Here is a 14,335-nt window from a genome sequence, read left to right as displayed (position 1 = left end):
TCTTTTGTCAAGACAGAGCTACTGCCCGAGTAGATGGCCATCTCCAGCCCGAGAGAGAAAAGAGGCATAATAATTTTCTCGTCAGGAAGGTGTTTCCCCGTCGTCGCGGGAAAATGAAACGGGTTAGGTCAGCGGACGAGGTCAAGGTGAGCGTGGAAGAATACCACAGCAGCACGTGGAGATGGAAATGCAGGGTCTTGGCGTTTGCTGCAAAAGAGAGCCAAAGAAACACACTGCGGAGTAGGGATGTTGATCGATGGTTCATTCCATCGAAATCATCGACGATGCAATGATGACACAGCTCGTAGCAATGGAATGCTGGTCGCTATGCAACCCAAACGAAGCAACCAGGCTGAATGTACACGGTTATCATAGGAGAATGGTGCGGTTTCAGTCAGTCATAAGAATATGTAGGGATAGGGTGGCGAGATTTCTCAGAGGCTGCCCGATCCCTGCCTCAGTGCGGTAAATGCCGTCTTACACGGGGAACGGAATTGCGCAGGTTAGAGAACTGCATTAATTTCTAAAATGGCGTGGAATTGCGCGAATGCATGAACGAAATTAGAACAGTGGCTATTTTGCCATCACACGTCCGCGCATTCTCGCACGTGTTCTACCAATTCACCGCTTTACACGACGCAATTTTGATTGCGCCTTCGTACACACATCAGATTGTGCAAGTACGTCCCCCGTGTAAAACGGCCTTAAGGAGAGCTTTTCAAGTGCAGCACTTCGTCCGTCGGATGGGACACTACGCCGTGATCCATTGGCGCCTTTCGTTAGCAGTGACCTATGTAGATGCCGGGTTTCTCTCTTCTCGAGCGACTAAGGACGCATATATTGAGGTCTATTTATTATATTAAATATTGTTGGAGACGAAAATTTTGAAAAATAAAAAACAAACGGAAATTAATTCCGTTTTAGTGAAAACCATGTTCAAAACAGCCATATTCTTTTATAACACCCTGTATTTTAACTGTGAAAATGAGACAATTTATGATGAAAGAATGGCGCAATTTGAGAAGGAAGAACTGCCGTCTGAATATGAGATCCAAATGATTGATCTTCCAAAATCGTCCAAGGATCAAATAGAGATATAAAAAACGAAAGTAAGAAACATAACACGGTAAAGTTAACTCACCGTGTGAAAGCGGAAGTAAATGATATAGAAACTGCTACTTCAAATACCTGGGATTTCAACTCACGGCTCACATTGGTGATGTGCTACCATTAGCAGTTCCCTTAAGGCTCTCGGCAGTTATAGACCGTCCATAAAACCACGCCCCCTATACGCAACAAAACGCTAACAAGTTAGTAGGCTGAGGTCGGTGTGGCCTATGTCCCAAGGGCGATGGAAAATCCAATTTTACACGTACCAGGGCCCCCCACCCATTCACGGCGACCTTGACTCATATATTTCAACTAAAACACGTACTATGAAGGTGACGGGATCAGAACAGCACAATTAACTCTCATCGAAATCATTTTATTTTCTGCTATCCGGGCTACAATCGTGTCTCCCAAATTACGCTCATGCCCGGAGAAATAACTGCGTGCTGATGCAATAAAAAAAGGCGTTGAAAATGACAATACATGCTTATGATAACTTTCGAAACAAGAAAAAAAAGAATTGATAAGTACATCAGAGTAATATTTTGCTCAATGCTAAAAACATGGCTTAAAACTGTGCAATCCAGCACCGAATTATAGCACAAGAACATCAAAACTTTGGTTTAGAACAGCATGCAGAAAGCAGTAACCAATTCTTTACTCAATTTAAAGTTTTAACTTGGAAAACGTAGAATTGGATTTAGATCTTCCCTTTTTTTTCAAAATAAAAAAAACAAGCTTTCTCCAGTCTCGACGTTTCCATGGTCAATTCCTAGATTCGCTACTGAGGAAATGATCAGCTGATTAGAAGTGCCACTGAACAACGGGGCTTCAAGGACTAAAGGAGAAAGTGCATTGAAAATGAAAATTAGATCTTCGAAAGTAACGAACAAGACGCAATGCAAGAAGATGAAAACCATAGGAAAGATATTATTAACTAAACACGGGCTCATCAGTGTAGGACGGAAAGAGATTTCACAAGGTCAATCGCAACTGAAATAAATATCCCCCCGTTTGCGCAGCCGTCATTGATGTTTATGACAGCCATTTCACCACAGTGTCATAAAGATATCTATTTAAGATATTCGATTTAACCATGCGACGACCGAAATCTTAGCGTAAAAATAATTTTTTCAGGAGAGATAAATAAGGGATACACTTAATTACGAATGGAAAATTAATTGCCATTTCAACCGTTGAGGACATCAAAATTAAATCAATTTGGGATTTTTGTTACCATTTTAAATTATAATAGAGCACCAAAGAATTGGGATATACATCAATTACCCATTCCCGTGCCGGTTAAAAAAATCTAATAACTACATTGCAGAAAACATTGTGTTTGGATTGATTATTCCTTGTCACGAGACGCTGAGAGCCTATTTCTGCAGTAAGGTATTTTTAAGTGTAATGTATTTTATGTAAGAGATATTTTAAAAGTACATCTATAGGAGGATAAAAGTAGAATGTCTCCCAAATTCTCGGAACAAAGGGCTCGATCACGATTTTTCTATTATTTTCCATTGCGATATAGTTCGAAAATTAAAGAGACTCATAGTTTTCCGTTTTCGATACGTCGCCAACTTCTCGAGCCATACGCGGCGAAAATTCGACGAGCTTAACCCTTACGCTGATAAGTTCGTGACGTCACTGAATCTTGCCGAAAAGGCTCACCACTTCTCCGCTACTCCATGACCTTGTTTATCGTGTTTCTTTGACATTAAAACTAAAATGAGTTATTCTTTCCATCAATGATATGGTTTCTCTTGATGATCCGGGACTAAAATGACGTCACTAACTCCCGAGATGAGGACGGAAACTTAAGCGTTTTTTCATTACAAAGTTATGTAAAAATAGCTGATGAAGATCACTTTATTTTCGTCAAAATTTATTTTTCGCGTCCATTTTCGCTGATAAAATAAAACTGAATACGATTATGCAAAATTTAAGACTAGGTAAAATAAAAATTGAAATATACCAAACAGGAACACAAACGCGTTTTAGTGCCGGTTCACAGCAAATACGTATAGGAAAATGAATGAAGAATACAAGGGGAGCACTGAGGGAAAAAACTTCACGACAATTCCAGACCGTTGAACTTGATTTCACCGCAGAAATCCACTTCATGGATCCCCCTTTCTCCCAAAATTCACATCTGGGCTTCCACGCGCCACAATGCAGTATGGACAAAAACATCTAGGTTAGACACGCGCAAGAAGCACGGCAGGTGGACAGGGAATGTGTGGAACCCAGCGCGCGCAACCATTGGCGTTCCTCCACTTCAGATACAACAGAAGCCATACGGCAAAACAGCTTTCTCACATCGAAAGGGGACGAGAGGCCAAAAAGTCGATATTGGAATGAAGGGAGAAAATGGAATAACTCAAACGTACTAATGGTTACAACAAGCCACCCAATTATCAATCCCATAGACCAATAGGCAATAGAGTGGTTTCCTTCATCAAAGGAAACGAAAGGCATTGATTGCGATTCGTTACCCACCATTAGTGTATTCATAATATACAAATTATTTGGTTTTAGAAATACCGGTTTAGACAAATGGCGATGGTCAATTTTATCCTCATTTGAAAAAGGCCAGATTGGCGCCCATGCGATGCCACTCCACGTGACGTCACAGGGATCTAGTTTCTATACGAGTAGATAGGAGTTTTACATCCTCTGAGATTACCAATGCTTGCATGAGGCACAGAGCTCAGGGAAACATCTCTTAATACTCACCTATTAAAACTGGCTAAGGTCGGAAAGTTTTCTTCGGTTGACAAGGTATTAATAATCCTTATTTAAGCCAAGCGCTACCTGCTAGCATGCTACTCTGCTACCTGCTAGCATCCTGCGTCGTATCAGCGCTCAAGCCTCGCCCCAAGGACACCTCACTTGCGGCAGCGGGAACCAGAACGACGTAACACGGAGTTTACCCGGAATTCATACATAGCCATCGCGTTTTCGCGCGGTTGAAAATTTTTACTTTTCATTTAATCGCGAAAAATAGATATCGTCATTTAAAAATCTAAAAGCGTGAAACACGTACTCCTGGAGTAATAATCTTTCGATTAAGGCAATAAAAAAATAATAGGAAACCACCCTATTACTATTTAAACTTTACTTTATCTAATCTAAACGGAAACTACTATTATTATTAAAGATTCAATCAGCCATTCAACCTTAAGGTTATGCTTTCGATTGGTGGGGGCAGTGATAACTCTAGACTATGCCAACTCGCATTTTGAGTATGTTGAGTAGTGCTGTCCGAAAACTTCACCCTGATTTCGAACCCAAGACATCTCGATCAGCAACCAAGCGCGCTACCCAGTAGACCACCTCTCTCCCCTAATCATTATTTTAGTTATATTTTCAATATAAAATCGTATCTCCAACGATGGAGTTTCGCTGTTCGGCTTTTTTAGGGCCTTCAAGAGCTAAAAAAAAAAGCATTAAACCACTACTCAAAATTGAAGCGATGACGAGTTATGAAATAAGAAGAACAAATTTCATGTATAAACTCTGACCTTTATAAATTAGTATGCTACCCTTAAGTTGATCTCACTAATGTTATTACCTCGACTACCTAAGGATATTTATGAGTTGAAAAATTACACAGAATTAAAAAAATAAAATAATGAAACAATTGCTTGACAACTGATTTTATGGATGGGAGGTTTTGGGTTTGAATGAATACAGCTGCATTGTTCAGCGGAATAATGCTGCTTTTTAACATTCAAGGCGATGCAAGAAAGAGGCATTTTACATTCAGAGACTACTCGCATTCCGCCCGGAAGACTTCTGATAAACCCTCAGACTCAGATAAGGCTTCGGTGGTCTAGAATCTTTTTGTTTGCCAAGATTAACGTGTGTCCAGTGTATGATAAAAAAAACCTACGTCATCCAGAAAAAATCAATTTACAACAGATGAAACAACTACGCCGCCGACGACAAATTTCAGTGCAGTGAGGCCAAGAGTGCACTCCGTGGCGAACCTCAGTTTCCTGGAACTAGGTGATATTCAGAGAGATAGCACTCGCCTGGCTCACATCACCGCTTCCGGGATTTATTTTACATTTCGAGGACCGATGTCACTACACTATGAACACCTTTTCTCTATCCCGAATATACACACTTAAAACTATTTTAATTGATAAGAAATAATATCACGTACAGTTATGAATACAAATAACAAACAACACGCCCATAATATATTACAGGCGGATTATGCTTTTAAGAATTTTAGATGAGAACTTTCGGTGAATAGAAAATTGAATTTAAGCGCTACTATACAAAATTAATTTCAGTTAAATTATTTCATTTACTTCACAATTCAAGGATTTCAAGCAATAATTTAAAGTAATTATTTTTCACTGCGCTTACCAGTAAAACTCGATAAGCGAATTCAAAATATATATTCCGTCCAAACATTCACGTTTCAAGCTAAAACTAATCAATACAATGCCTTTTTTTAGAAGTTCGCCGATTTAAAATAAAAGCTCTCGGCGCGTTAAAGGTACAATTATATAATTTTACCAGTCGAAAGATTCTAAAGAAACCGTATTTCGATCAGGGCCGTTATTGTCGTATGAAGGAACGAGAATTTTGAGAGTTTAAGCCGTGAAGGCCAAGAAACGGAACAAGGGAATAATCCTACTGTTTGGGGTCACTAATCACCTCCCCATCAGCTATCACTGGAGAATGATTACCGGGCATAAGACTCATTTCCAATTAATCGTGTCTAAGGTTTTCCTCCTCGTCGGAATTATTTACAGCCAACTCGAATTTCGCCTTTGATATCAGCGAGAAGAAAAGGCATCAGGCATGTTTACATAATATGCGCATCCTAGCGAGTCTACTTGAATCACATATTGGGCAGTTGACATGACAACACCGATTTATCATGCACAATCCTGACGAGTAGCCGAACATCGGCAAGACCATGCATAAACATGCTTTACCAGGAAAATCGGGAAGATAATCTTATTCCGAGAACTCATTGAACAGGCAAACATGCATTCAAGCGAGGCGACATTAACAAGATCTCGCAAGACGAAATATAACTGAGATCTCCCGGAGAAACCACGGAGTTTAAGCAGATTAAGAGACTTTGTGAATGATAGCGCGGAGAAGGGGCGGACATTGTGCCATAACGAGCTATATATGTCTCATTTGACGACAGCTCTCAACGATATGACAACCTCAAGGAGAAGTCAAGACCGGCATTCCCCTACTCGCATTACACTGACGAAGATAAGACAATAAGCTCTTATAAAAAATTTTTTTTAAAAAACCAGCCTTTATATTTAGATTACAGGGGATGAGCAACGTTTATATATGACACAAAGCAAAAAAACTCAGTTACCCCGAAAAACCAAAAGTGACGTATTAAAAAAGTCACTATATTTATTAAATTTTCAGTGAATGGTAAGCCCCCCTATGTTTCAAAATGCCACCCCTATGCTTTTAAATGCCTACCCCTATGTTAAAAATGCCACGAAACACGAAAATCGACCATTTGGAACTTCTTAGATCAAAAACATGTTTTGGGGGGCTATAGGTTGACTGGGGGGTGGTTAAAGGGGGGTTGGAGAGAAAAAGTTATATTTTCATGTATTGTCATCGGAAATGAAGAAGTGTGCAAAATTTCAGCGTTTTTGCTTCACAGGAAGTGAGTCAAATTTCAGTTACAAGATTTGTACCAGACAAACAGACAAACAGACAGGTTGGTGAGTTGATATAAAGACTGTAAAAAACGGGCAAATTAAAGAGGGGAGCCTTACGAAAGAAGTCGCCATACACATGAGCATTTCTTTCGACCGAAAAATAAATCCCTTCGCCAAGTCGTTGACACGCAAAACTTTGGAAGACCCATTTAAGATTGTTTACACTGGAACAGGACTTTATCACATAGAAATTTGAAGCGAGAAAATTATTTTAAAAAAATAGTCCCTCGGAGCAGCCATTAACCTCTGGCGTTCACCACGGATTGCAGCTAATCGAAAGACGTATTTTCAACCTTTCAACTTCAACAATCGAAACGAATTTATGCGAAAATAAAATAGGCATGGGTACAGGTAAGCATCCCCTACACAACAACGTAAATATTAATAGTAGAAATAACATTTCCGAAACTTAAAAATCTACGAGATTCATGCGGTAATATAGTGAAAATCCTAAAACAAGCAAATAAATACGAGTCATTATTAATCTCGTACATGGCAGCAAAAATGCAAAAGCGTTGTGAGTTAAAATAAGTTAAGTTATTACGAGAGAACGCCCACCTATCCCTTGTGGCCCACGAAAGACTTAAAAACCCTACATTTGTAACGCAGTAAATGCAATACCAGAGACCTACATGTGTACAGCCACCTAGACGTGGTTGGCAGGGGGTAAACCATCACCATAAAGAAACAAAGGATTAAAATTTACATCCACTAATATATAATACGATACGAGATCAGTCCGAGCTCAGAGATTACTACCAATACCGGGATAACGCTGTCATCGAATTCAATCAAAAGACGAAATCACACAATGGAGCAGAGAAATAATTATGGATCGTGCCGTCTCAACTTTTAAGACGAAAATCAACCATTTCAATGGCGTTCCTTATTTATTCTCCAGCTCCTGACGTCACAATTGCGTCATTTTCGTGGCTAGAAAGTTTCGCGACCTTAAAGGGAACGAGATCCCTGAAGTTATCTCTTTTACACGCACGAGTCTTTCTTTTTCGCCGGAGTAGTTACACGGGGACATTGCACTACTGTTACGAGACGACTTTTGGGTTAAAGGTATCTCCGCATGCGGGCTAGGAAATTGAAATTCTAACAATAAGAGGAGGATCGGGAGAGAGTATAATATGAGGGTTTGCAAGGTGGGTAACGGGGAGAGGAGGGAGGTGTCTGGAGGAGATAACACCGCGAGCGTGGAAAAAGGGACAATGGACGAACGAAAAGCGCAGGCCGAGGGCTTAACACGATGATAACGAGGGCTTTCCCTCACACACTACGCGTGGCGCCAGTCCCACGGAAATGACGCATCCATCATTCGAAAATGAAACATAAACAAGCACAAAAATAATGTTAGGGGATAATAAATGGCCGCCATGATTACGCGCATGAACTGAGCTAGTCCACTACGCCTACTTGCACCCAACACGCGAGCTTCGTGACCCGAATTCCAGTGGGAAAGTGACAAACCGTTTCTGGTACCGCACCCCATGGGCTCTCATAAACAAGGCCCGCCCCCTTTAAAAGTGTAGTAAAATATTATAACTGAGACAAAATAAATGTATCGACTCTATTTATTTATTAATATTCAGCACCCTGAATACAGCACTATTTGGCCTTTACACCAGAGTTGGCTTCTCACCCAGGCGGTTCGGGCTCAAATCCCGGTAGTGGCGAAGATTTTCCAGAGAATCCCCGATCCCTGCTTTAGGGCTTTGTGGAGATCACTTCGAGTACAGCAATCCATTCGTAGGATGGAACGTACATTCACACCTGGATATAAATAAATTCGAGTTCCAATAACCGCACCGAATATCCAAGGAAAGTACGAGACCTCGAATGAAAATGGAACTAGTTATTGCTAAAGGCTACCAAGTTCTACAAAAATTACGTTACTAATGACAACAGTGAATTTAACTCGGTGTTGAAGTTCAATTTGTATGAGTAATTAGCAAAACTAACTTTTAACTAATGATTCATCTACGAAGTACTGCGAAGTAGTAGGTAAATTCGAATTCAAAAATGACTACTTTCTCAAACGATTTTCTAGAGAATGCGACACCATTTAAAAAGGTAGGAAACTGCGCAGAGGCATGATTAAAAATACCGGTAAACAACTGGACGGTAGGCGCCAACTTTCGCCCGACATAGGGCGGCGCCGCGCGCGAATATATAGGGGGTGGGCGAATAAACTGGAGCAGGCGCCCGGGGCAGGCAGACAAATGAAAGAGACAACTCGTGACGATGCGGGACAAGGGGGCGCAAGGACGAGCCAGGACTTCTACATCTAAATACCACCCCGCAATTCGACTCAATAGGCGTGTGGCGGGGGGTGTCAGGACATCAGCTGTTTACACATAAAAATAAAATGCTCTAACGCATCACATTTATTACTGTCCTTAATGGTGCAAGTGATAAACGAATTCCTGGACCGCATTTTAAACCTATTCAAACTATCGACGAGGTTTCGAGTGAATAAGGGATTTTTCATGCATATAACTTGTCTCGATAATCAATCACAAGGCTTTTCAGAACCCTGAGGTAGTACTTTTAGCAAGACCTCGAAAAAAACATCGAGTGCAGGTAATAACCACGTGATTGTGTGCATCTTAAAAAAGAAAATATATGCGAAATTAACTTCAATTCCTTTTACCCATGACCAAGACTTTCTTTTCTATCACCGTCAGGATACAGAAGATAAACGGAAGAAGACAAATTTTGTTTCAACCTGGGTGTGAAGAAAAATATATATGCACAATTAACGAAGTTAATCAACTTATTACTGGAATTTTAAATAATGTGAAACAATTCACATTATTTAAGCTCAAGTCCTGTGATCAATCATTTTCGGGCGATCATATTCTTGCCATCACAACCTACATTGATAATGTGCCATTTGCAATAGTACGGACAAGGAAAAAATAAATTATTACCTAAGTGAACGACCCCAAATGACGCTTTCACATTATTTAACTCATTTTGTGATCAATGCATTTCGGGAGATCATATTCTTGTAATTACGGCATTCATCGATAACGTGCAATTGTAACATTTAATTTTTAACACCAAGAAGCACCAGTAATGTCCTAAATGAACTACAACAAATGAGGCCATGACCATTATCAGCACCTAACACGACGAAAAGGTAAAATTCACCTGCGGTCCACCTGAACCCAGAAAATTGCGAGTGAGGAGATTCCATTCAAGATAAGCGAGTAAATTAATTGTCATCTCACGCAATCGGATGCGTCAACGACACACTTAAAATAAAATCAGTTTTCGAATCTCTTGAAGCGAAATCACTCAAGGATATGTTCCGTAGACACACTTCACCACGTACGTATCGGCTAGAAACCTAATGATTTCAAATGACTCACTTCACGCACGTAGAATCTAAACGAATAGCGTATCTGAAAGTGATGGGGATTGGCACTGAATTACAAGAAGGTGAAGAAGCCCAGTTCAGGCAACGTGTAAATTCAAGAGATTGACACATTCTGCGAATTTAGGTGAGGTGAGAAGTCTTGGTGAAATTCAGATTTCACACCGTCCGAGAGAAAAACGAGGAGGACGTTGCGAAAAAAGTTGAGAACGCAGAAAATGCAGAAAATTAGGGACCACAATACGCCGCGGATTCATTTTCTTATGATAGCCTTAATTAAGATTTAAAAAATTCAGTCAATTATACACACACAATTTTACGATAAAAACAGGAAGTAAAAAATGCATAATATTATTGGTGAATTGAGGAGGGAAGTTCTTGAAGAAGGGGGATTTTCCACAAAATGCTTCTCAAGTACTCCATGGAAACCTATCTTAATCGGTAGAATACTATACAAATAATAATAATTATTATTAACTCCGGTAGTTCATGTAAATCGAGAAAAATCGCATCTTGGGCTATTTGATAAATGTATGCATTTACGCTATAGTGCCGACAATAGTTTTATCAAGATAAAATAAGTAAGATTAATTTAAAACGTTAAGAGCGTAAAATAAAATCAGGATTTCCACTACTCGTCCGCTTTTTGGCAGTTTGAAAAGCGCATGTATTTATTTTATGATGCCAACAAAAGTTTGTTTTAGGATTAAATAAAAAAAAATTAGTTGAAAGCGTTAAGAACATAAAATGAAATCAGCATTCATTTTCACTACTCGTCGGTGAGATGGAGACGAGGAAAAAAAATAGGTGTAGAGGATAAAGTATACTTTGATCAAAGTATGAGAGGGTCCAACACGCAGAAGGTTCGATTTGCCATAGGCCAACGTTAATTCATGAAATAAATGCTGAATTATGCATAGGATTTATTCCCCTGTGATAAAAGAATGTACCCGTGAATAACCCATTGGACACATTAACTATCATAAAAACGTCACGACGACAGATCAACTGAGCAGAATGCCCCCAAAGCCTCAATCTCGTTGACAACTAGCGGTCAAACCTTGACCTCTTCAGAGAGGGCAAGAATTATCTTCCCATAAGCTGCGTAAATTTATTTGCATCGTTTAGAAAGCAATACACCTATGACGAGAAGAACATAGAAGATTTTAAAGTCAAGTAAAAATTGAAAACTTGATAAAAACGAAAACATGCCACTCTACTAAAACAGTTTCCTCGTGTCAAAAGGCGGTCACAAGTTCCGTAATGACGATGAGAGATGCCGCGAGTTTTTTTTTATTATTACATCACTTATAGGACCCTAATAATGCACTAGCCTACAATATTTCATTTAGTTCCGACAATTGTTGAAGTTATTTTAGTTTGAAAAGCGTATGCCCACGAAAAACGGATAGCGTAATGGTGCTACAGGTGCCCCGGAAGACGATTATTGTGATAGGAAAAGTAGCAAAATGACAAAATAACGTTTATCAGTCAAGATGTTACCTGCAACATGGTTCGACAAAATATCACCATCTACTCTTTAAGTTGGTCAGGAACTTACTCAACAAGAAAGACAAACCGTAGCCATAGCAACGACGAATTAAATTACATCACGGGCAAAGCAGACATGTCCATTAGGGCGGATCGCAAAAATCGATTTTTTTCAAATCCATCTGGCCCAATGAAAAAAAGTTGTGGGACCGATCAAAAATAAGGCCTGAAAAATTTGAGACCTGTACGTGAACCCCTGACCCTCGCTCAAATGCAATTTAGGGGGGGAGGGTCGAAATACGAAAAATATAATATTTTATGGTCATTCCCTATAGATTTTGCCGAGTTACTGCCCTTTAGGGCAAATATTTCGTGCATTTTGACGTATCTGCCATCGTTTAGCCACAAAATGCCTAATTTGAGTCCGCGTCCGCGAAGAAAATATTCCAACGCCCACGCAGCGTCGCGGATACCAGAGCCGCAGGCCGATCCCTTCCCCTCCACGCTCACTTCTCCCCCTCCCACGCCTCTAATACAGCAAAATTCATCCCGCGCATGCTGCTAGGAGGTCGTTCATCTTTGATAATATAAATCAGAAGATGGTAGAAGGTAAAAAGCGATGCGCAGTGAGACGACTTGTCACTTATTTGGCGCCTCGTCAGCGTTAAACAAATCGATGTTACCAACTTTTAGAGAAGTGATGATATATTTTTAGATCTGCGCACGCAGGAAAGGAGACTACGGTCTATGAAGACGCCTCTCGAGTGGCTATGAAGGTGTGCGAACTATGGTGACGCGCTTCTCTTCCATTATGAATGTGACTAAATGGATTTAGCGGTACCATAGGAAGTACTAAAACTTACGGAAAATCGTAATAAGCCAAAAGTAGGGTTTTATTGAAGTATAAGACTCAAACAATTTTAAAGGAATATTTTAAACTACGCGATATTTTTGCGTGTAAGTGCATGGAGGAGCATAAGGTTCCCCCAATGAAGAACTATTTTGAGAGACAATGTGACGAAAAGAAAGATGATGGTTGCTGGATTGAACCCTAAAGAAACTCGACAACTGAGGAAAAAAGGGAATCATCGGAGAGCGTTGAGTCGACATCGTCAATTCTTGTACGGGAAAATAGTATCAAAAATTTTCTTCATCAATTCATCCGAAGAAAATAAAACTTGCGAGAAATTAGCCGATTTGTATCTCTATTTTCCTCATGAAATGACAATTAATGAATATAATCTCAAATTGGAACTTCTTCGGGGAAAATGCGTCTGCCAACTGTGATAGAGGTATATGTAAGAACCAAGCAACAGCAATGATCGTTCCCGCAACTTTAGCTGACGCAAAAGTCATAACTTCGTAACATACATTAAAGCTAGTGTACCAGAATTACTTAATTATACAGAAAAAGATGCTAATTACTGTGAATAAGAAAAGAGACAGGTGCCATCAAAGGGCCTTATTTTATTGGAATGAAAGACTATACTCTTGTCTGATGAAAAAAAGGAAGAGGACTTATCAATACAAGTTTAGAGGGGAATGTGTGGTGTTAGTTGAAGAAACAGGGTTCCACTTTTGGAGGTTTGCCTCCCCCGTCGGAGGATTAGAAAAAGTTATAAAATCTACGATTATCGATTCCTTTCGTAGTGAAAAATAGATATACAAAATTAAATAGGATTTGATTATGACGGTACCAAACGGATACCGCCCAAAAAGGAGGCATCATCGCTTTGATATAAGCATAATTCCAACATCCCTTGCAGTGTGGGTAAACTCTTCTCTGGATTTCCATCGGGTTAATTCTTCCATAATGGCAAACATTTCAAGCTCCGACTGGGGGCTCATCCTAAGGGATAAATTTTGTTGAACCCCGGAAAGAGTTTACCCACATCATTCGCCGGGAAAGCATCAAATCGTATTTCATCCCTTACAGTGGTCTATTTACTAATTGCACTATGTTGACCTAGATTTGCGACATAAACGTTGGGAGGGTGTTCTAGGGACCCAATTTGCGTTTCTGCAAGGATGCGTTTGGCGACCAATCCGAGATTTTTTTAATTGCTGCATTTAAATATCGACGTAAATGACTACCTGCTGATGATATATTGGAAAGAGACTCCGGTTCCTTCGGCTACATCTGAGCTTAGCGGTGTGGAATTTAAAAATCTATCGATGAAAGTTCAAATTTGAATTTCAATATTCCTTTTATTATACATACGGACGAGAGATTTGCGAAAGAAATTACCAAAACCTTGTTGACAGCAGCAATAGACGAGTAATGACACTGACATAAGAAATACAGACTGGAAAGCAGGTAATTGAGTAATTCTTTCGTGATTGTTCCTCACTGGACGATGTTGATACATCAAATATTAGTAAGACTAACGAAGAAAGACGCCCCTGGTATGAATTTTGGTGCATTTGGGGCGTGGGAGAGGGGAGCGGGGAGAGTACGCCGGCGGCCTTCACCCTTATTCATCCATTTAGTCACAGCTGTCGAACAATACCGGAATAGAAGTGCATAACCTAAGTTCCCAAACCTTCATAGCCACTCGAGAGGCGTCTTCATAGACCGTAGTCTCCTTTCCTGCGTGCGCAGATCTAAAAATATATCATC

General features: G+C 39.9%; 1 protein-coding gene across 1 annotated transcript in view; it reads right to left on the bottom strand.

The window, feature by feature from the left end:
• LOC124167142 (RNA polymerase II elongation factor Ell) overlaps window positions 1–14,335 on the bottom strand; it is a 261,334-nt gene that overhangs the window by 207,022 nt on the left and 39,977 nt on the right. The window lies entirely within an intron of this gene.

The sequence above is a fragment of the Ischnura elegans genome, chromosome 10 (genome assembly GCF_921293095.1).
Source record: "Ischnura elegans chromosome 10, ioIscEleg1.1, whole genome shotgun sequence".
Lineage (NCBI taxonomy): Eukaryota > Metazoa > Arthropoda > Insecta > Odonata > Coenagrionidae > Ischnura > Ischnura elegans.
Note: the sequence above shows the minus strand (reverse complement) of the source record. Positions and strands in the feature narration are given on the sequence as shown.